This window comes from Perca fluviatilis, chromosome 22 (genome assembly GCF_010015445.1).
Source record: "Perca fluviatilis chromosome 22, GENO_Pfluv_1.0, whole genome shotgun sequence".
Lineage (NCBI taxonomy): Eukaryota > Metazoa > Chordata > Actinopteri > Perciformes > Percidae > Perca > Perca fluviatilis.
Window position 1 is genome coordinate 23,283,971 of NC_053133.1, and position 25,366 is coordinate 23,309,336.

At 39.6% G+C, this 25,366-nt stretch overlaps 1 protein-coding gene across 1 annotated transcript in view; it reads right to left on the minus strand.

Annotated features, from left to right (window-relative positions):
- The window catches only part of LOC120552656 (cadherin-18), a 179,392-nt gene extending 155,327 nt beyond the window's left edge, over nucleotides 1-24,065 (minus strand). Inside the window, exon 1 of the mRNA XM_039790844.1 lies at nucleotides 23,930-24,065. The gene's annotated coding sequence lies outside the window, so the exon portion shown is untranslated. The remainder of the gene's footprint in view (nucleotides 1-23,929) is intronic.
- Nucleotides 24,066-25,366: the final 1,301 nt, after the last annotated feature.

A 25,366-nucleotide genomic window follows, 5' to 3' on the forward strand; every position in this document is an offset into this window, starting at 1 on the left:
ACAGTATATTAAATAAAACACAATCAGGACATAGGGATAATACATAATACAACAACAAGCATCAAAAGTGAAAGAGAGTGCCAAGGGCAAAACTTAAGATACCTTTTATGTTTACATTACACTACAACATATTAAATTTATCTATAAGATGTGAACTGATGACCTAAAACATAGTCAGGCATTTTTCCAGTTTTCCAAAGAATACAGTAGGTCAAGCCCAGGGGGAATACACACAAAATGCATTTAGATGTAGTTGTTTGAGTTGCTTAAGTGTTCCTGAGGACTGTCCCTTTATTCCAGTCCAATGTTGAGTCACGGTGAATCATAGGGTGTTTAAAAAACAGTTAATGTAGTAGCATTATTTTAATACCCGCATCATGGCCATAGATAATACTGAAATTAATACTAAATACTTTGTTAGCTGTAATGAGAGAAATTGGATTTATTATATATTCATCAAGACACAGCAGAAAAGTGTCTATAGTGCTGAGAGAGAACTGCTTTTGAAACATGTGTGTATTGAGACTATTCAATATTTCCTGAAAACAAGAGGAATCCCTTTTATTTTAGTGATGACACAGTTAATACAGGCCTGTGGGTGTGTGTTTTGCTTTTAAATGTGTTATTGAGTGAATCGGAAAACGTGTATTCATTGTCATTCGCTGAACTTGCTTCATTAGTAAATTGAAACATTGCCACCGGGGCTTCATTTAAATTTGACCACAGCTAGCTTCATGGTCAAAGTCTTAACTTTAAGCTTTTATCAAGGAACAATACACTTAATCCTCTTTAAAAAAAAATCTCGCAAAAAAGTATTTTATAGCATAGAAAACCATAAAAGGATGTCATTGGCTTTTCAGGTAAAGTGCTGCTGATGGGGTTTCTACACATGGTTGCAGACAGGCTATTTGAGGAAACTGTAACATCAGGAATGAACACACAGCGGAAGTAAATGAAAGCTTTACTGTTCTAACCACCCACTGTCTACTGGGTCGTTCAGGGAAAGAAATCCTCTGGCGCACAGGAAATGAACAGTTTTATGTTTCCAGCAGCGACAATGATTTTTTTTGGAGTAACTAAAAGAAGAACTGGATTGTCACTGAACTGCCACATCTAAGCAAACTAAAGATCACTATTTACAAAGACTGGAATATCATCATAAAATCAAAGGAAAATGTGCTGCAGTTCTGACCTAACATGATTAACAAATGTTCTTTGGAAAATGCAGTGATTGCTGCAACAGCTACTGTCAATGAGATAAACAAGGTCATGGGACCTAACCAACCTCACTCCGAACTCGTAAAATAAAGACATTTGGCAGCTACACGGGGTTTAGCGAGTAGTATGTAAGGGCGAAATTCCGCGTAAGGAGGTTGGTCGGGGTGGCAGATGGGTCAAACACAGGACTTTCACCCAGGAGACCGCAGTTTGTGTCCCGCTTGTTTCCTAAAGTCGCTTTGTTCTTCATCCGTCTCGTTATTCCCGCGTGTAACGGAAACGTAAGCCCACCCATGACCTTTTCCTAAACTCAACCATCCCGTTCCCCGTTCCCGTTCCTTAACATAACAGCGTCAAAAGGGATGCCAATAGTACCGACCAAGGACGTTTAGTTAAAGTGCGTTATATGACGCTAAAGGAGACTTTTAGTGTCAATAACAGCGACAAAGGCACCTGACCAAGCGTCTGTATTTTACTAGATGGGCGTGAGAATCTGTTTCCCTAACCTGTGTTCAAGAAACCAATGGGCTGGTAGACGCTGAACTTTTAGACCAAGCATTGTGCAGTACACACTTTCAATAACTCCAAAGTCCCATGGATTACAGATTATCACACAGATATTCCAACTTTGTGTAACATAAGCCTTCAAAGAAAACTAATGATTTAGACATTACAGACCAACAAAATGAAATCCTTTAACTAAAACATTTGTAACAATTCTTTAAATACAAAAGACATGAAATAATGTTTGTTTGGTTGGCCGCACGAACTTCACTGGAGATTTGACTGATGTCAGACTGAGAAGATGATGGCAGAATTTCAATTTTGAGAACAGTTCTTTAAAACAACTCTGCAACATTTGCAAGGCTGGATGAATAAGAATGCATCGATTTGTTTGAGGAAAATCAATCAGCCAGTCGTTCTGGTTTAAGGTGACGCAAGGTGATATCTTTGGACAGCTGGAACATACAGCTTTAGTTTCCTTTCAGCTCCTCACAAAAGGTAGCACAGAGGAAACGACAACGTAAGATATTAGTGACCGACCGAATCAAACTACAGACAGAAAGTTTAAGTTAAGTTCAGTTAAGCTCTTAGAATTACAGGGAAATTATTTTTGCTGCCATTGAGCCAAAACAAAGGCTGCTGGGATTGAATGAATCAAATAAATTGCTTATTTGTTCAATCAGTCAGTGACATAAATGATTATCTCTTGAAGAACCAATGCCATATGTCATTATACCCTCAGTAAAATATAACACCAGTGTTATGTGAGTGTTGTATCACACACACTTGGGGTCTTTAAACATGTAAAACAAACTTCATACCTCTCAAAACATTTTGTTGTCTTGATTTCTGGAAATGGTTGTTGACTTTTACCCAACAGCAGGAGTAATTTCCATCCAACTGCTGTGTATAAGTAGAACATGTTAAGTCTTCACATATGATTATCCTGGCGACTAAAAGGTCTTCTTTTCAGCATCTCATCACAGTTTTTCATGTTACTGAGGACATCTTCTGGCATACAGTACTGGTCGTGCTTCTTTCCCTTCCCAGCCCAGGCAGGATTTCCTTAACCCAGCCAGGGCTGTACAGTTATATGAGCGCAGGATGGTGTTAGAGCAAATTAGGCTTACCGGCATTTTTTGAAATGCCAAATATCTGTCTGGCAGTAAAGACAAGTTTATATCCTGAGGGACATCTTGCATGGCAGGCTTCCAGCCATCTGTGAATAGGCGATGAGCTTATTTATTTATTTATTTTTTAATTAGAGCCCGCTCCCTGTTCTCAGCCAGCACTTTTTCAACTGCCCAAACTATACAAACTGCCGATGCCTTCTATTATAGCTTCCATGCAACCACTACACACTGCCTGACATTATTTGAAGACGCACTATGCACACTCTGATTAAAATACTTGAAAAGGGAGCACTTTGTCAAAGGTGTTTGATAATTCTGTGAAATTCTGGATGTCGAGGGGTTTCAATCTGAAACAACCATCATGATGTTTGCAGTGCCCCCAGACTGAATGACCCAGAACACTTATGCTGCAGATATAATATGAGTGGATACATTCAATCCACAAAAATCCTTTGTATAAAATTTTTTATTTTTTTTAATCCAGGGAAGGTTTGCCAAGCGTGCAGACCTTATTTTCAGCAATGACCCGTTTTACACTTAAGCCTTGCTCAACAGCATAGCTGTTGCATTGTTATGGAAGTAAAGATTTATACGTAATGTGACATTGTTCCGCTAGAACAACTGTATTAGTTCTTCTTCTTTTTCAAATGATTTTTTTATGAATTGTATGCCTTTATTTGATGACCGGCAATAGACATATGACAGGAAATTAGGAATGAGAGAGATGGGGACCGACATTCAAGAAAGGTTCCTGGAGAGATGCAAACCAGGAATGTTACGGTTCATGGTCGCCCCCCTAAACCCCATCTCTCCCCCCCCCCCCCTCCCCACTGCAGAGGGAAAGGGAAGTTTGCTAATGTTATCTCCAAAGCCTGCTAAAGAAGGCAAGATGGCAAGATTACGTAATTAGTATTGATTCTGATTAATCCAGTATTACGTACATATTTTGTGAGTGACTATTGTTATTGTTGTTGGAGTCTGAAAATCAGAATATTTAAATCATGTAGGTCCCTATCTATTAAAATGGTGTTCCAGACATCCCAAACAAAAGTTTAATTTACAAGCATGTAGCAGGTTATTTAAAATACAGGATTCACAGCTAACGGAAGACATTTCAGACTGCCACCTTCACACTTAATCATAACCTTTTAAATTCAGTGGCTGCTGGTCAGTTATTTTGCTTGATGTGTGATTACACAAGATCCTGTAGAGAATAGTTCATTACACACGACAAATGACTTTCAGGTAAGCCATTTGTCTGCACAACTAGGAATGTAGATCTCCACTTTAAAAAGGAGAGTCAAAAAGGCATTACTATGGTAATGCAATGCAAAGGCCAGAGGCAAGGAAGCAACAATTGATCTTGAAATTGACATGCTGTCACCATGACTGGTCCCTACTCCATTGAGATAAACAAATGCACCGTCTAAAAAAAAAAAAATCAATTCTGCATTCTCAGGCTCGAAAGTTGGTAAAATTATTATTTTCCATGAAGTTATCAGATTGAAAAGTAAGTACCCTGGAAAAAAATGCTGGGACTATTCAGACTACAGTGAGGTTTCATATTAGCAAGAGTGGGTAGAGTATAGGAATGACAGTACATCATAATGACGAGGTATAACATATTACAGTAACTATCATTTATTAATTTTCTCTTAGGTCACTTTTAGGGCGGGGCATTTCACAGCAGACTCTGGACGGTAGACAGGCGGAAGTAACAATCTGAAGTTAATAAATTGCATCTTTATTTTACTGCTAATCTGAGATGTTTTTCTCTGTGTCTGGTTTCAAGCTGTTTCAAGGTCAAGATGATGGAGCTGCAATCTCCAGAGACTGTAAATTAATTCAAAATTCAGAATTAATATAGATAAAGTCATTCTTGCATATCAATTCAAAACGCCTCTTGATGTTTTTCCCTTGCTTTTAAAAATCAAACACTAACCCTAAACCTAACCCTAACAAACATGCATCATAACAAACATACATACTTTTTTAGTCATGTGAACACTGTATTGAACATATACTGTACATGAAAATGTCTGTTACCATGGTTCTTTGGCTTTGACAGTGTTAATACAGAAAAGCATATCGGTTCTACTTTTGATGAGAGCTTTAACAAAAATAAAAACCATGGCAGTCTGGGACATGAGCCATCTGACAGTAAAATAATTTAGGAACCATGGAATGTACCAATGGGATTTGATATTGCAATCCTTTATGCAATGTGAGCATTCAAACTGAAGTCCAATTCATGTGTCAAAATAATGGTGTTCTAACCCACAAATGTTGACTATACAGGAGACTATATCAAGATACATACTATAACTACATCATTTGGAGATTTAAGTCTGTAACTTTAGCAGCAAACATTTGTCGAAGCTTGTCCAATTAGGACATGACCTCAGTGTGCAGTGTGGAGGTCAGCGAAGAAGTGACTATTGATGGTTTACGCACTGCTGATTTAATCCCTGCATCAGACATGCTGGATTTTAACTCTTGTTGCAACCAAGTTGCATCATGTTGAAGAATAATGTCAGGTCACCGCTGTCTATTTGATTAGATTTCAGTTCCGGTACTCCTACGATTGCATTTTCCATTTAAAGTTTGAGTCAATTGCTGTTAACCAAAACAACTGACCCTAACAAGCTTGAATTTTCTTATCACCAACAAGCAACTAACAAAATAAGGAGCGATAGGTTCAGAACCGCCATGTCTTAGGAAAACATTTAACAAACATCTGTCAATTCCAAGCATGTATTACAGAAATGTGCTTGATAATGAATGATGGCTAGTTGGGACCTTGGAAATTTCCTCTAGCAATCACCGGCTTTGTACCAGACATAAATATTATATGATAAAAATATGTGGTGGAAAGCAAGTGCTCATTTGTTAGAGGACAGCATGACATGAGCACAGTCTGAAAAGAGGAATACATTTCCCAACAATGAAAGGATTATGTTGTGGTTACACAAGTAGGAATGTACTGAGGGGTGGAATAAGTGGCCCTTTAAGTCTGACAACTCAAGTTAATGCGAAAAATGTTTCCTGCTGTGAGTGAGGCTTTTATTTTAAAGAGAAATGCTTTTTAGACATGGCCAGAACCTTCCAAAGACTTCAAGCAATTATGACTGAGATTTCTGCTTCTTCAAAGTAGCCCAAATTATACACACGTCATAACACATGCAGATGTCAGTCCCTCTCCAAAACAAGCTGCATGAAGAAAACCAACCAAAACAACACAGAAACTAAGAACATAACATTGAATTTCCATGTATAGTAGCAGTGAAATATGGCCTTTTTATATGTAGTTGGATAAATACTGGTAATACAGCCTCTGTCTATTGCACACATTGCTCTTTGTTGCTAGAGAGTTTCATTGTTGCACTTGCTAAATAAATTGAATCGGAAGCTATACATCTTGGCTTTATTAAATGGATCCACCAATGGGTTAGGGTTAACCTAACCCTAGGGCTAACCCTAAACCTAACCCAAAACCAATTGAACTCACTTGTAAGTCTTCAGCAATGCACTACGTCCCTTCTTGAAATATTTAAATTTCTTTTGGCAAATGGCAATTTGTTTGATTAAGGACTTTGTCTTGATGGAAATTAATCAGAAATGACTGACTCGGGTCAAAACCTGCCACCTTAAGTCATTTGAAATGTCTGGGCTTTTGACTCATTTCTTACCCATGGCATGTCAAATTAAGGCACTTCACATCAATGATTTTTGGTTAAAAAAATGGAGATTCATTAAAGTTCATTCTATGGCATCGAGGGAAATCAACAATGATAGAGTCAAAGGGCTTTACCAGAATCCAATCTGCCCAGATATGAGTAATAAAATCCGTAGTGCTTTATGAGTAATAAGGTGGGAAATATTTAGGCTGCTCAAAGACTTGAGGGGGCAATCATTGAACTGGGAAATGATTCAAATTGACAAAGACCCTCTGTCTTGGAGTTGTCACGTACATCGCAAGTCCCTGAAATCAAGCCCCAGTGTGCCTCAGGTAGGAAATGGTTGACTTGGATTTTGTCAGAAAGGGACTATCATTGTATTGCTTATATGTATCTGTTGTGCATATAATAGCTTTGTTTTGTTAGACATACTTATTAAATGTAAAATTCATAAAACTTTGAGCATTAAGAGACACTTCTCCTCAAAGGCAACAGAGCATTGTGCCTGAGAACGGCTGTTAATCACAACTAATGTAACCTTGACATTCACATCCGTATGCCTGTAACAGACATTTATCTGAGACACAGACCACTAATAATGATGCCACTTTATGTCCGAATGATTAAAGCGTGGGTAATCAGATTAATTTTTCACCCCAGGTCCCCAAACCTCAGAAGGATAGTTTCAGAGTGGGGAGATGCATTATCAGTCTTTTAAGGGCAATGCCCCTGCTTTAGAATGTTTTGTCAAGATTTCAGTTGAAATTAAGCCAAAAAGCTTTCAGTTGCTCGGCACAGTTTTCATTTCTTATTAAAGATTTTTGCATGAGGGACCTCTTGTATTATTTTATCAGTGGCAATAATATATTCAGTTTCCATATATCAGTTATTATAACAGTTTAAATATGGCTTGTATAAAATATTAATTTAAGAGAATGACGTTCTTTGTATTATGTAATATTATGCCTTTTGAAGAGGTTTATTGCTTCATAAAGGCAAAGCTACCACTACCACTTAAAGGCCTTTCAAGTGGACGCTGCTGTCTTTTGATTTTTTTTATTAATTTTTCTACATACAGTCATATGTGGGCCACATAATGCACAATAAAATTCTACTAGAAGCAGAACATGTTTTATAGAATATCTTTCATCTGTCATAAAATACAGACTTTTCCCTCAAAGTTCAAATCCATCATTGTTAAATGTTGACAAAGCCCACCATACCCTGACAACAAGGTTTGCTGTCATACATGAGTAGTTTGAGTGACTCTTTGAACGATAAATAGCCAGTGTTGGTAGGCTTTTTCACAAAGAAATGCACGGGCTGCCAAGAACATTTTTTTTTTTGTTTCTACCACTGGTTTCCTGGAGGCATGTGAAACTTAAAAATTAGTTTTCAATCCCATAGGCTCCAGATGCCCTCTGTACCAGAGCAGTTTTTCAGAGCTCAAGAATAATGACTTGTGTACTACACTCTGAAAAACCTACACATTTGTTATTGTTGTTGTTTGTTTAATGTCCGAAATGCCTAAGCCTAGAAATATATTTCATTTGAAGGATTAAATATATTCTCTTGTTTGTAATATCTGTATTACTTTTATGAAACTGTGTTAGAAGTAAAGATAATCTAATATATACTTATGTATAACAGAGAAAAAGAGAGAGAGCGAGAAAGCCAGGACCTGAATGTTTCAGTTCCATGGATAGAGACACACAGGGCCCTATTTTAACGATCTGAAACGCAAGTATGAAATGCAAAACGCAAGTAGCTTTGTGGGCGGATCTCAGGTGCTGTTGCTATTATACCGGCGGGATAAATGACTCTTGCGCCCGACGCAAATCTAAAATGGGTTGGTCTGAAGTAGCTAGGTGTGGTTTGGGCGTAACGTGAAATAAACCAATCAGAGCGTCATCTCACATTCCCTTTAAGAGCAGGCGCACTTGTTCCATGGCGGATTGCTATTATGACGGCGGATTTGCCTGCCGCACGCCAGCGGGAGCTGTCCGGGATGCGGCAAGTAATAAATGCCCGTCTTGGCCAGGTGGCGATGTTGCTGCGGCCCCTCGGGCGCATCTCCTCAAGTCTGGAGAGGATTGCTGCAGCCATGGAGCGTGGGCCTCCAAACGCACCACCTGCACCTGTTGTGCCCCTTCCTCTTCCCCCCACTCCATCTCCGTCCACCCGCTCCAAGTCCTCTAATATTTCCTCAGTTATGTCATCAACACATCCATGATTCGTGGAAATGTTGTGTAAATCACAACAAGCCACAAAGAATGCTGCAAATTTTTGAGGAATGTACTGTAAAGTGCCTCCTGACCTATCCAAACACCTGAAGCGCATTTTCAGTAATATTTTCCTTTGTAATTATGTATGGTTTGCAAAAATGGGAACTGCTGCATCCATTAAGATGAGAGAAGTGTATGCGCGTTGTGCACACGCTACATTATGGCCAAGCATAAGGCCCTACAATAGCATCTGAATAACACGCTACTGACTTTAGACTAGCGCCACTGACTTTAGACCAGGTTTTTCCTGGTCAGTGGCGGAATTGTTTTCTGAAACTGCAGAATAGGACTTTTGCGCCGGAACACACCTCCTCTTTTCGCTGAACCGCCCCCAGGAGCGCAAATATATTCCCTAATTTACCGACGTGTGTCTGTGGAGGGAAAAGTCCGCTGTGCGTCGGGTGCAAAATAGGAATGATACATGCGTCGGTGTACAAAGGCAATTGCGCTGAGTGCAAGATAGGGCCCACAGAGAGACTGTAGCTGGGTGTTTCAGCACCATGGATAGAGACACAGAGAGACTGTACCTGGGTGTTTCAGCACCATAGATAGAGACACACAGAGAGACTGTAGCTTGGTGTTTCAGCACCATGGATAGAGACACACAGACTGTAGCTTGGTGTTTCAGCACCATGGATAGAGACACACAGAGAGACTGTAGCTGGGTGTTTTAGCACCATGGACAGATACACAGACTGCGCCTGGGTATTTCAGCACCATGGATAGAGACACACAGCGAGATTGTACCTGGGTGTCAGCATTTTATGAAATATCATAAAGTCGTAATTACACGACTCTGCAGCAAGCAGTCTTCTGCTCTCTCTTCTCTTCAAGGGTGAGCAACTGGAACAGTAACAGGACGTCATCACTCGTGAAGTCATGGGAACCAAATCAACAACACCGTGAGGACAGTATTTGTTTACTCAGGAAGAGTGACAAGCAGCGAAGAAAGCCTTGACAGCTGTTTTACCGTGAAAACCGCACTCACAGCGACAGTAGCTTGGAAAATAGTGGTGGTTTAGGCACTGAATTTGAAGGATTTACTGTTTATCAGACCCCAAGGTGAGACAAGAAGCTAACTTTAGCAAACCCTGTGGTCTCTCTGGATTTAACATACTATGTACTGGGACCTACTAAATCTTTTTCTGGCATACTTAATAGTATAGTAGTATGGGTATTGGAACGCAGGATGTGTTTGAAAGTTCCAGGACCATGGACAGATACACATGGAGAGACTGGACTTAAGGTTTCAGCACCATGGACCACCTGAGACTGGGTTTGAATGTTTCACTAAAACAAGTGGGGGATGCTTCAATTCCTGACATGTTGACATTTGTTAGATACACAATCTCAAATGGCTTAACTACGGCATTTAATTGTTCTGATATCGGATCATAACATAAATTGATGGGTGTCCTAAAAAATAGTTATGTTGCAGTAAAATATGTATATGTTTATAGATAGTATAATCAACATGGTGCCCCAGATGAACTTGCTGCATCCGATGTGATCACGCTCTATGATGGGATTAGAGTCACACCAGGGAAGCCATAACAACAGGCTATAACTTCATGGTCCATGTAGTGCAGTTAAAAGAGGCACATTGTGGGAGAGATAAACCAGGGGTTCCTCTACATTAGAGCAACATGAACACATTTATCCATATTAGCATGCTCACCATCACATATGCTCACCTCCACACAACCTGTTGAAATGTACTTATACATAGTAGTCAATGATGTGCAGGCTACACTTGAACACATTTGAGAGTGGGTCATAAATGAGATTATGATTATGGTATAATCCCATGAATCATTACACATCAGCACTAAATACAAAGTGCAATTCATACAAATGTGGCCTGCTGAATGGATGTTATGTAAACGAGCAGTTATATCTGTCAAATACTTGATGTTTTGTTTTTCTTGTTCTTCTTTCACTGATGATTCAAAACCAGCATAGCCTGGGTTATAGAAAGAAATAAGGTGTTAAAAAATAGCTGCTGTGTTTTATATACAGTGTATATATATATATATATATATATATATATATATATATATATATATATATATATAATATTAAATATTAAAATTAAAATGAAATATATATATATATATATATATATATATATATATATATATATATATATATATATATATATATTTCATTTTTAATTTTCAGTGATTATTTCACAGTACTCAATACAAATTTCAGCCCGGATTCAGTTCAAAATGAGCAAAATTAACTCTGATTATGATGGAGATAAATTGTTGCATGGCTTTGATTTTACCTACACTATTTTGCTGTGTGGTTTTAATTTGCCTCATGAAAAACACCACCATCAACTTAAACACCAATGTGGCTCAGAGGAACGGCGACTGCATCGAGCAGCATGGGATCAAGAATTAAACACCCCAACAATAATATTTATTAATCGAGGGAAGGTTTGTTGAGTATACATTCCTTTTTTTCCAGCACTGCCCTCACAATCACACATACACTGTACTTCGAAGATTATAAAATGGTCTCACACACTACAGTCTACAGTGCTTGAAGCCACTGAGTAGCTCCACCACAGCACTTTGGGGACACATGCGATGCACAACAGCACATGATTCACTCTTTAAGACAGAAACCCATTGTCTCCAGTCTTAAGTATAAACATCCCACTCTCTGAGCCATTGTGCTGAGTGGCACTATTGGAAAAGTTTTGCTTCGCTCGAGGTACTGAGAAATAGAAAGAAAAACAGCAGGCCACAATACAATCTCAGGCACGGGAAGGGATGAGACCACAAATGTCTGGTGAAGCTACACACCACATGCATGGCAGCAGCAAACTCCATTGCCCCAGTGGCGCTGCAGCACGTAAAGCCAAAGCTGAGCTGCCACAGTCAGCCTCCTGGCAGCAACACAGGAGCTGCCAGTCAGTAGAGAAATGGTAGAGCCTGAAAATGACTGGCTCATTCATTCCAAAAGGAGAGACTGATGTCCCTTGATGTCTGCCTGTCCCTGAGTGTGTGCTGATCTCACCAGCGATGGTCACTGTCTCCAGACAAACTGTGTATGTGCCAGTGATTGATTTATCCTTGTCAGAACCTGTTAAAGATGGAAGGGAACAAGTGTTGGTTTTGACTGACATTTTTGTCAAAGCTTACCCAGGTCATGCCTACCTGCGTTCGGCAGGCTGGTACAGTCACAGATATATTTAGTAAGGAGTGGTTCTACAAGTACTAGCGACTAGTACTAGTGACTAGTTACCCAGCTCGACTGCACTCTTACCATGGCTGTAGTTTTGAAAGCACAATCATACAGAAACGTGCAATTTTTATGGCATCAAGAAGTCCAGAACAACCCTCCACCATCCTCAAGGAAATGGCCAGTGTGAGCACTCCAATAGAACCCTCCATGACATTCTACACACATTGAGAAGTCATGGCCTGACTATCTTCCACTGGTTTTGTTTAACTAAAACACTACCCACATCAAACCACAGGGCAGTCCTTCTTCTCTCTGATGTTTTGCCATGAAGCCTAGCTTCCTGAAATTTTCGAGTGTGCCTTCCCACGAAAAAGGCTCCCATACATAATTTGTTCAGGCAGCAATTAAGACTCATGTTTACGCTTCTAGAGGTGGCGCCCTCTCGTGGCCAAAGTAATTATAACGTGAGCAAAGCAGAAAGTAACGTGACAAAGTACAAGAGCGCCAAGTTCAAATAAACACAGGACTTTCACTGAACAGGGTTCGTGTCTCGTTTGAAAATAAATGTAAACGGCAAGTTTTTTGTTTTTTTTTAACTTCACGGAACAAACGTCACATTCAGTGTCATGTGCGTGGGCGGAAGTGAAGCAACATCTGATTTCAACCCAAACCATGATCTTTTTGTAAACTTAACTAAGTAGTTTTGGTGCCTAAATATAACCAAACTGCAGCCATTTCAAAATGTTGACAACGTGTTTAAAACTGCAACCCTTACATTCAAAATTGCAACCAACGCTCCCTGGTTTAGATTTGTGAAAGGAAACTGTCGTATTAGAGGGTAAGAATAAACAACCTGTATCGTCGTATGGTTTGGAGGACTTGTTGAAGTTTGTCATCCTACAAATGGAGGTTCTGCGGTGATATGTTTCCCTCACCTGCATTTTACAGCCCAATAACTGTGTGCCACACACAGCACGATGTGGCAGTCCACTGCTCGTAATGCTTAGGATGGGTTAAATGCAGATGTTGAATTTCACTACATTGTACTATATGTTTCTATGTGACAAATAAAAAAGTTTCTTCTTTCTCATCATTATTGAATTTCTGCAGGTTTCTAGTTGGTTCTTTAAAAGTTAAAGGGGTTATTGTAACCCCAAAACTCATAGCTAAATTAGGCTTTACCACAGCCCAGTCACAATTTCAATCAACTCTGTATTTGAAGCTGGCATCCATGCAGACAAGTCATGTGCCTCTGCTTTTAGAGATAGGATTGCTGTTTAGTTGAATTTGCAGCCACACGTTATGTGCATAAGCATCAACTGACAGATGTTATGGGGGCTACTGACATATTTAAAGGTGTTTAAGGTGCAATAAGTAAGATTGTAAGGTCCTGTAGCAAAAAAATGGCCATGATATATCTGCAGGGTTTGATAAGGTTGTTGATCACTACCAGTGAGTCAGCTGCTACCGAGCCAGGAACAGAGATTTCTCACTTTCAAAACTCTCTGCCTGTACTATTGGAACAACCACAGCTGCTCTCATATTTTCAGTTGCTCAGTGATGGATGATGGTGTGAGTGCCACAAGACGTTTTGCTCCCTAGCCAAAAAAGCAAATGGAAGATTATTAGAGTACTTAGCATTTGATAGATTTCCTCTTCACTTGATGTTCCTGTTGTCCGCTCTAATACATGCAACTTTAATATTTATGTCAGGTGCAGTTCACCATAAACTGTGCTATAAGCTGTTGATGTTGGAAACATCCACTGCTGATGTTAAAATAGCTTCATGTTTGACAAGTCATAGATGGCTCTCTGCCCGTGTCAAGAACCATGCCTAATTAAATCTTCCATGAATCACAGGTCTCTTTTCCTTGGTTCTTTTTGATCCCAGACCAATTCTCGTATTATGGTTTAATAAGTATTTCCAAGTGGCAACAACAAGCTAGTTTATATTTATCAAAAACAAATGGCCAAATATGTCATCAAGGGAAATGTCACAGGGAGCTGTAACCTTTTTAGAGGGGCTAACCTTTGAGCCTCAGTGGCAAGATATAGAGTCGTTTGGTGGAGGTGGAGTAGTGCTGAGTCGTAATGAGGCTTGCTGTCGTGTTTGTGACAGAAATTAACTTTAGGTTAATGATCAGGGGGTGTCATCTGGGAGTTCCGTAGCGCACAAGTGCTACAAAATCAAGTACAAACAGACACACAAGCTCCCACAGAAGCACAGGCTGTTATGCTTGCATACACAAACGCATACAGACAGAGTGGAGCGTTTAGTAAATGCATAGTGTAAAATAGTATCTTGTGTTTTCATCAGTTGAACCCTTGAGGATCTCTAAGATTATTTGGTCAGCATCTTCTCCCTGATATGAAGCATCCCCTCTAAATTCAGATCAGATATTGGAGGAGACTTTAGAAGTGTTTTTACCTCCAAGCGCCTTCCTGCTTTTGATGATTTGCTCATTACAATCTGTAATACAATTAGACTGTTTTGTTATCATATATACCCACGGGCACAATGCAAGATTGAAATTTAGCATCAGTCTTGCACTGGCTACAAACTCCCGAGGCCAAAATTGATGTTAAACATCAACGTAGATGTCTACATAACAGTCCACATGAGGCTTTCCCTTTATATCCAAACAGCTGATGGTAAACACTTTATCAGTGATATGTTTGGTCTTCACCACACACTGACTGTGAGCTTTGCCTGCATGATGAAGCATCTTGCCCCAGGTTTAAGTCATAAAAGTGAAGCTGCTGGGCCAGAAAACCACATTTTCTGAGTAGGTAATCATGACCATTAATCATGCTGGCACACTTCTCTTTCCCATTGGCCAAAAAGAATAGGTCATGGCTAAAGACTGTACCTCCACACTGGAGGTGAATATGCATCCCCCTCCGCCTACTCAAGGCCATTTGGGCTGATTTGTAGCAGCTGTCCTGTGAAATTATCTGAGTTGTGGTTGTCAAAAAATAAAAATAAAAAAAATAATAATGAAGAAGTGGCCACGTAAGAATCAAGGCTTTCCTGGCTCTTCAACACTTATGACACGCGATAGTAGATCCTCTACTGCCCCTAATTTGAGGTACTCCCAGTGCATTAACTGGGAGGATAAAAGAAACAGATTTTACGGGTGTTACGTCAAGTCCAAGTTACTCAACTGTTTCCATTCATCACAATGTTATGCATTGTTCACAGAATACAGATTTAATTTACAATTCTTTTCTGTATATTAATACAAATTGCATTCATTTCATGAGATTCATCTGCCATTTTGGTGCTTTCAGTGTGCTAGAATTGCGTTTTTACGTGACACTTGGTTACATTAATGTTAGGAAGAGGTTATGTTAGGTTTGTGCATTGTTTCTCTTAAAAATACAAGAAACATTGACCTCATTGTGACAAAGGCAAAAACACAACTTGCCTCTTAACAAATAGAAAAAAATGCCCTTGTTTGAAAAATCTCAAATAAAGCATAAGAATCGTGAAACAAACGACATTAAAGCCAATCATTCTCCTCCAATTCTTCTTAAATGGAGCACAGGCATATTCATTTTTACAACGCCGTGATTTGTTTCATGTCAATATCTTGAAACAAGGCAGGCCACTCCACTCGTTTCAAGATGCCAATCGATCCACGAAATCTCTTTGCACAAGTGAAATTGCCTTGGACACAAGTGACACTCACCACTTGTGTTGAGGAGAGCAACGTTTCAAGATAAGAGAAAATGACTTGTTAAGATGAGCAGTTTTTGTATTGCACCTTCAGTTTGGCAGCTTTTTTAATTTCCATGTTCAAAAATGCAGTTATTCCATGGTGATGTTTGGGAACAGGCTCATGGCAGGGCAGATTATGATAAAATTAGGTCACACACATACTGCAACTGCTGCTGCTTGTTGTTTGCTGCACTCTGCCAAATTCTGGGGGCAGAACGAGTCCTGCAAATGCCCCTATGGGTTCTTTTAATCTTTAAAAGAGTAGACTGATAGCTGACAAGCCCAGATGCTGTCAAAAGTCTCTGACCTGATACAAAACTGCTGCATCGCTACAGCTGGCAATTTTGCTGACAAAATGTGCTGATACCGGATAATGACTTCTCTCGTGGAGAAAAGAAATCATGGAAATCATTTTTTTAGATTCAGAGCTAATTTAGAATTGGAGGCAATTTAAACAGAGACGTTATCTCTCCATTGCAGCATTTAAGATGTCAGTGGTGCACGTAAAATCACCTTATGCTTTCAAAGCCTATTGTGACAGCTGTTATGTCTGTTAGACAGGGTCAAGTACCACATGGTCACCCTGCTCTTCTTTTCCTGCATATAAAAATAAAATGCAATACATGCATGTGCTATTTGGTGATTAGTTTTACCTAGAGCGTTTTTATCTGAGCAATGTGTGCATACGTTGCTTTTGTAGGCTCACTTAGGAATCCTTGATGAGATGCCAAAGGTCTGTAAAAATACTGTATACCCACCATGAGGAATCACTGAATTGAGGACTAAGGGTCCTATTTTAACGATCTAAGCGCACAGCGTGAAGCGCCTGGCGCAGGTGTGTTTAGGGCGTGTCCAAATCCACTTTTGCTAGATTGACGGCAGAAAAATCAGTCTGTGCGCCGGGCGCATGGTTCAAAAGGGTTGTAATTAGTGTCTTCATTAATTCTGAGGTGTGTTTTGGGGCGTAACATGCAATAAACCAATCAGTGTCATCTCCCATTCCCTTTAAAAGCCAGGCGCGTTTGCAATTTGGCGCATTGCTATTATGATGGCGGATTTGCACCGTAATATTTTTATTTGTAATCGTTTGCATGTTTGCGTGCTTGCTGCGCTTCCCTGTGTGTGTAACAAGCATAGTGTGAGTGTGCGTGCATAAGCCTAGGCGCATTTTACTAATACGCTGTTAAAATAACAATGAAATGCTGCGCTATTGACTTTAGACCAGGTTTTTGTTGGTCAATGGCACGATCACTTCCTGCTGCCTCAAGATAGCAATACACCAAGAATTCACCTGAACACACCTCCCTGTCAGACCAGCACGCCCATGGGCGCAAAGATGGGCGCAGGTGCATTTGCTATTTAATTGACATGGGCGCTGGACGGTCTTAAAATACCAAAGACACTTGCGTCGTGCTTTGCGCCGCGCCGGGTGCAAGATAGGGCCCAAAGTGTTTAAAAAACCTTGATGTTTCTCATGCTAATTAACTTACTTCAAGCCTGTTTGCAGTCACGTTCTAGTGTTGGGGTGGTCGTTTCTGAAAATGTATTCAATGAGGACTGCAGCATTCACTTTCATATTGTAAAAAAAAACCATCACAACTTTGTGGCGCATGTGTTCATAGATGAGCCCAATCTGTCAATGTTTGAACGTTTTTTTTGTGAAATGTTAATGAAATAAACAGACTGAGATCAAAATATTTGCATTCTATTATGTCCACACACTAGAGACAACATTTATCCCCCACACCCTTGCTGTGTGTTACTCTCTCTTTTGCCTTGAATTCATCCCCAACAGCTCAGTGGAGATATGAAGAATCTCTCTAAGGATAAAAAATAGAAAACCAGTGCCACCACAGGGCTGTGAGGGAACAGCATTCCCTCCCCCTGGACACTAAGGCCATTACAGCCTATATTCCCACCTGAAGTGTTAATGCAGAATGAAAGAAGAGAAAGGAAAGACACAAAGAAAAGAGTACTTTCTAAAACAGAGAGAGTAGTATCTTAGCGACATCTTATCACCTTCTAGCCATACAAGGAGATTAGTATGAACTGGCTGAAGAAGGAGAAAGATAGCAGAAATGTATATTTACCCATTAGATCCATTAATCAAAGTAAACACACTCCGAGAGATGCCCAATGTGGAATGAATCAATCGGGATCAATGAAATCAGACTAAACAGGCTACAGCCTTTAAATATCAAAGGTCGATTTGCCTGGCCAGAAATGTATCCCAGCAGAATAATAAACAAGATGAATTTCTTAAAAAACTGAAAAAGATACCGCTCGAAATTCTAGTTCAAAATCTAACTAAAATAAGCTGGTGTGAATTACTAGGATCATAACCCACTAAAATAGAGGCAAACATATGAATAACTGAGGCTCAACCATGGAAGGTGTATACAAAATAAAGGCAGCGTCTCAGCGTTTGCCTGGAACCGTCACTTTGTTACACCTCCTCTTACACATCCTTTTTTGTCTTTTCACTTCCAGCTGACTAATGATGAAATGCCATCAAAGTAATCTTTAAAAGGGCACTTGCCCTGACACACTCGGAGGATTCAGTGCCATGATGCTCCCCAGGGACACATTTTTTTAAAACCTGCTCTCAAAGCAAGCAAAACCTCAAAGGCGGAACACAATGCAGGGCTGCACACTTTTCTAACTAGATTTTCTTTTCGTTCAAAAAGATTAAATACATTTCCTCACTTTCTGCAAATTCTACGTGGTTTCCCACTAATATTAATTTAGATATATACTATTTCAAGGTGCTGTACTTCAAATACTGAGTTTGAGTTTGACAGACATTCAAAGTCACTTCTGACATTACAAGCAAACATGGATGTGGCAGAGCCATAATGGTGGCAGCTAGCACTGCCAAACTAACAACGCTTATAGTGCTCACACTGCTTAGTTAATTGCTGCCATTCTGCAATGCACATGACCCAGGCCGGGCATCCGTGGGAGATTGGTGCTCATATGGATCTCAGTGCCGATCTGCGGATCAGGAAGGGAAGGCTAGGGAGGAAGATTTGTATTTATATTAATTTTGCATGATGCTTTGGCAATATATTTTGTTGTTACATTCATGCCAATAAAGCTAATTGAATTGAATTGGAAGAAAACTGGGAGTGCCAACGGCAACTTCGCTTACAGAGCTACCCATAGTAATGAGGGATAGTTAGCACCTTTAAGATATAGAAACAAATTTCTATTCAGTTTGTAACACTTTTAGGTGACTCGACACCAGGTTGCTGAAGGTAAAGAGGCATTTTGAGAAGTGTTTAATTGCTGGTTTGGTGTGTTATTCTAAAACTACGTCTGAAACAGTTTCTTTTGAATGCAGATGACATGTCAGAAGAAAGACATTTTGGCAGCTTTTACATCCGAAGAAAATCTATTGTACACAGACTAAGAGAGAGAAGGACAAAGGAAAATTCAATTCAAATGATTGTATGGAGAAAAGAAAAACATTAATTTGTGATGGAAAATAGTTTTATTCTTAGACTTTTGTAAAAATCTGCAAAAAAAGGTAACATATCTTGCATTGCTTTGCAAGGATTTTTGACATTTTTTAAAAGTGCTCATATTATGCTTTTTGGCTTTTTCCCTTTCCTTTATTGTGTTATATATCTTGTTGTGCACTTTATGTTTACAAAGTGAAAAAGCCCAAAGTCCACCCCAAAGATACTTACCATCTCCAACAGAAAACACTGTTCACAAACTGCTCCAAACAGCTCTATTGTTTACTTCCGTGACGAAAGTGCATCACTTTGTAGCTACTGCGCATGTGTGACTCCCAACAAAGATGGTACAGAAGTGCAATGCCTCACTCTGTAGCTAAAACAGAGAGCTCAACACACAGGGTGAAAAGAGGAGCTGCAGCAATGTGCAGTACAACAAAAACATGGTGTTTTTTGAAAATTGAACCATGTAAACCTATTCTGATATAACTTCTAAATACAATTACGAACCTGAAAATGAGCATAATATGAGCAATTTAAGCCTTTTGAGTTTTCAACGTGTTCAGTTTGTGACGTGAGCAACAGAAAAATGAAATGAATCAAAGTAATTTGACCACACAGCTTTGCCACCATTATTCTTATTGTATTCCACTATCAGGTAGCAGCTGGGTAATCACACATATCTGCTGGAGGCATTTTTAATCAACAGCTATATGGAAAGTGCAACAATGGAATCCTGTTAACTCTGGAACCCAGATGCAGACCATCCGTTGCTAATAGCTCTATTCAAACAAGAGCAGCATTATGTTTAATATTAATGAATTACGCCTCAGCCTCTGTGTTTCATGATTTCATACAAGTAATGAAATTTCCTGCACCTCTTGTGAGCTGGATACAATTGTGCAAGGTCAAGATTTAGTAATTTATCAATGCCTGATTAAGCAAATAATTGGATCTATGTGAAAAAATATGTTTTATCTTTTCCTTCCAAAAAAGACATCGACATGACATATGAGTGTGCTCTCTGATCTGCCACCTCTATAAGGTCTTAAGGTCTAATTAAGTTTAAACAATTAGAAGTACATAGTTATGGTTCTTGGTTCTAAAGCTTTGTATGCCTATGATAGCCTTAAAGGCACAATGAGTAGGATTTTCCAGGAAAACAAAACGATGTATAAACTAATATGAAAATAATCCTTCACAATCATCACTGATGAAGACCCTGCCATCCGTCTGTATTTTGTTATTTTGCTGTGCCTGAGACATTTCTGAGCGTCAACCTCGAAACGTAGCGAACCGGATGCTAGATCATAAGCATGCATCCAAGAGGTGGCTGTGGCTCAGTGGTAGAGCGGTCGCCTGCCAATCGGAAGGTTGGCCCTGCAGTCCCATGTCGAAAAGTCCTTGGGCAAGAGACTGAACCCCGAGTTGCCCCCGAAATGCGCATTAGAGTGTAAATGTGTGTGAGCGTTTATCTGATGAGCAGGTGGCACCTTGTACGGCAGCCTCGGCCACAGCGTATGAATGGTGTGTGGATGGTGAATGGTTACTGTACTATGTAAAAGCACTTTGATTAGTTGTTAAAGTAGAAAAGCGCTATATAAATACAGTCCATTTACATTTACCAAAATGGCAGCCACAGCAAAGAAATAACACAAATATAGCAAGGTGAAATGCCAGAAGGACAGAGCTTGTTCCAAAACGAGAGTGAATTGGCGTCTGCTTTCACCCGCTGCCGAGCACCGTAAGCCTCATTAAAAGGGACAGGATGGGCCAACTATAGATGTTGTGTTAGCAACCGACAATCCTACTCATTTTGCCTTGAAGCTGGAGTTATGCATGTGTAAATCTGTCTGCAGATCAACACAAAGACAGGTGTTATAAGTAACTGTGGGTCACAGAAGCTCGCAGATACACCTTACATATTTAAACAACACAGTGTGCCCTGCTTGTCAGTCAGGCTAATTGGTTTACCAACTTCCAAAAGACAAATGAGTGTTATACCAAAAGTATTAAAAAACACCAACATGAACCCCACGAGCACATCCACTTCTATGCACACAGCCCTGAGACCTTTTGCAGGAGGTTAACACCATGCCAACTCCACTGTAAGAATATACTGTAAGAGAGCAGTCATTTTTCACATTCTAGTGTGAGAGTTCACATAACAGAAACACGCTAACAAAGCTTGTTCTAAGCATTTGTACGCATGACCAATGTTTTTTATACAGTTGTTTTTGAAGATTGTCTCAGATTCAGTTACTAGATTCTTATTATTTTTACTGTTTCATTTGCTTATCTATATTACAGCAGTGCGGTGGTTTTATTCAAGGTCGAAACACTGAGATGAGAACTTGCAGCAGAACAGTTCGTAAACAAAGAGTGGAGATAAAACAGGTTGCTGTACTTTAACCAAAACTTTTAAGTACAACATTGTGTGGTTACTCTAATGTGTATTTACTGCCCCATTAAAAATGTATTTTCTCCATCGTAGGCTTGGGCTAATTTTATAAAAAGTACACATCAATCCGAAGCTCACTAACATGAGCGCTCACACTGCTAAAGCTACAAATGTTTATCAGGAAGTGTAATTAAATCCAGCTTTCATTAATGTACTGTGGCTAAAATAACACAGGAAATCATATTTCTGTGGTGGAAATTCAAATTAAGCCTCAGCATCTACAAGGTGCAACATTAGCTTTGCCCTTGTCCCGATTACAGGAAAACTTAAAATAGAAGCTAAAAAGACATCTACTTGCACTGATTGATTGACAGTTGATCTCTTGGAAGGGCAGTGCATAAACACCTATGTGAAGACCAATTATCTGTGACTTATCTGTGACAACTTAGCACTTAAAATATTGCCAAAAAAAAATACTACAACTTTTTATTTTTGTTGGCTAACTCATTAAAAACCTGTCCAATGCAATATTAAATGGTAAACATTCAAGAGCTGAATGCCTTTAATTTAATGACAACATTGGCATTTTCAAACCAAAGCAAAATAAGCTAAGCCAAGGCAACATTTTTCTCACTCTACAACTCATCATCATCATCTATCACTAGCATTAGATCCTCAGCCTTTAACAATGCAGTTCACCAGCAGTGAAAATGTATTACAATGTAAGGCACAGTGAAATCATGTAAAATTAATATGACAAAGAGCCCATATCCATTACAGTGTAAGAGTGGTTAAATATGCTTTCTCTTTGGCTGTTTTACGCAGTAAACATCACTGTTTTGGTTACTTTTTCTTGTCTCACTCAATTGCAACATTTCAACAGCATCCCACACTGAACCTGCCTTTTTGAAATCCAGCTGTGTTGACAATCCTGCGTGAGATTTTGGCTTCAGTGAGCCTCAACACTCTCTCATGTAGCAGCACATCGACCGCCAGCCTCACTAAGATGTTACATATTCTTTGCCTCTCTTCCTTCTTCTTTTTGCTATCTCCACCATCCTGTTCAACACTTGCTGCATTATAAAACACCAAAAAAAAACATAAAGGTGTGCCCCAGTACATTAAATCAGTTAACTTCCCTCAGACAGGGATCACTTATCAATCTCTGGCCACATACATTTTGTTCTTGCTGACATAAGGTGTTATGATTTTGAGACACATTTAAGACAATATTACACTTCATTTTGATAGTCCATCTGTTGACACTGCAAGTTATCAGTAGCTATTCAGTAGCATGTCAACAGTGTATCACTTGACAACACTGTTTTAACATTCAGGTAACATGCATTCAACTAACTGCCAGTAGACTATAATGTGTATTTCTATAGAGTTCACAAAAAGTGTATGTTACCTTTCAAAATGTTTTTGCGAACAGGTTATTAACCATTATTGAAGTAACAATCTGTAGATTGTAGTATGTTCTAAGACTATCAACTACTCAAAATTGGAAATCAACAGGGTCATATGATCAATGAGCTTTGCCAAATCTTTTATTTATTCAACATATTTTGTTTTTAATTAAAGAAATCTGCAGGAGAAAAAAAGGCAATAAAAAGAAAGTGACTATGTAGCCCATTTATAGACATACTTTGAATCAAAAGTCGAACCCAAGATGCATTTTTCAAATACAAAACACACATATCTGGTCAAAAGTATATAGACAATGCAGACACAGCATATTTTCAATAATCAAACCACACCGTGAAGCCTCAGTCCGCAACAGGATGTGTCCGTGCGCCATTAAACATAGATCAGTGTGCTACTGTCTGGCAAAACAGCACAGTACAGTTTCCTTTGAGCTCCACCAAGAGTCCAGTTATTGAACTCACATGATAAGCTTCGCTGTTTCTCTTTTATGAGTGGATAAAGGTAGAGCAGCCTGCAGAATGGGGGAATGTGTGGTTGTGCATGTGTGTGTACTTACTGTATGTGTTAGGTCGGGATGATGGGATTAGTGTCTCGCATGGGGACATTAAACTTTATTGCATGCCAACAACCAACGCTCCAACACTTCCTAATGTACCCCCTGATGTGGTACCGCACTCTTTTTTAAAACATTTTGGCTGCTTCACTAAGCTACCATAGCAACAGTATCACCATGTATTTCCTCCAAAAATCATCTAGTTGCAAAAAACAAAAAGGTAAATTATGCAATAAATTAGCAAGCGAATCAGCCACAAGACTTTAAAGATGAATGCAGCTGTCATATATTTCACACACCACAAACTCTGAATCCCATAAAGGAAAAGTAGCACTTTGTTTCGCTCTCACCTTACCTGTGCAGCTTGACGTAGAGTTCCAGATGGGTGCTTTACAGAAGACTGATACTTCAGGTTGTGGATGCTGTGCTGAAGTGCACACGGCAGTGAGTAGCAGCAGCAAAAGCTGTGTGAGGAAGGAGACAGGAGGGAAGGAAAAAAGGGAGGGAGGAGGACGAAGGCGCAAATGCTGAATTATGGATGTGGAGAGGGAGAGAGAGGGATTCCTCTGCCGCTCTTACTCCCCAGGTCGCAGAGTGTGAATCATCTTCTGCACGGATCAAATGGCACAGTCCACTGAAGGGCTGGGTCGGCGCAGTGAACAGAGCAGAGGGTATCTGCCGAGGCTGGGATGGGATGCAATAGGGGGAGGGGGGGGGTACAGCACAGGAGTGTTACAGATAGTATGGGAAACCGTTCTTCAGCTCAAACACTCAGCATCATGCTAAACAGTTTTTCTGTCTCTATCTCTTCCCCTTTTACTGCACACATAGATATTCAATCTCAGTCTGTCTAATCAGTTTATTGTCTGACTGTAGCTAACAGTCCTCTCTTTAACCAGGTAATCAATACCTGGGGTTCTTTATGGCAACTGCCTTTCAATATCCCACTCCTCCTTCTTGAACGATTTATTCTCTCCTCACCCCAACTCCCTAAATCAGTTTGTTCCAACAGTTTCAACATATGAATTAGTTTCACACATGAGACGTTTATTCTGTGCTTTTGATATCATTCTTTTATTCTCTTATTTTTCTAATATTATTGCTAAATTCTTAGCTGTCCAAATTTGTTGGAAATGTTTAATTGCTCTCTGAAATCTGGTTGTGTTTTTGATTTATTTAAATTGACAGGTAGTCGTGTCATGGCTCAGACCTCATGCATCGCATTACAGTCCCTCAATCTTTCATGGATTACCTTCGCCACAGCTGCCCTGCATCTTTTATGATTATTCCTCAGCTGCTTTAATTACCTTGACTATTTAAGGCAGGGTTTAAATCCTTCCCTTTTTTCAGTCTGTCAGTATTTCTTGCTGTTCAGAACTATTGTCTCTTTTCACATGTGGCCCAACACCAAAGTGCTAGATGCTAAAAGAGACGTTTTGCATCTGAGGCACCTGGCCAAGCGTCACTTTTTGGCGTGCTGGGAGTAAGAATGTCTTAAGCCCTATTCGCACGGGATAAGTATTACCTGGTGACCTCCAGTCATTTGTAATAATCGCGGAGGTTGTCTGTGATCTTAATCCCGTGCGAATCGGTCATGTCTGTAATTTGTAAAGTAATAATTCCCCCGCAAATGACCTACCATATTTCGCCGAAAACGGAGGTCCTGTGATAATATTAGTCCCGTGCGAATCGGCATCTCTGTGATTTGGGGTCTAACTGGCTGCGTTGTCAATTATAAATGAAAGGTTTTGACATCATATCCGGGGGATAATGTCTGTAAATTTGAG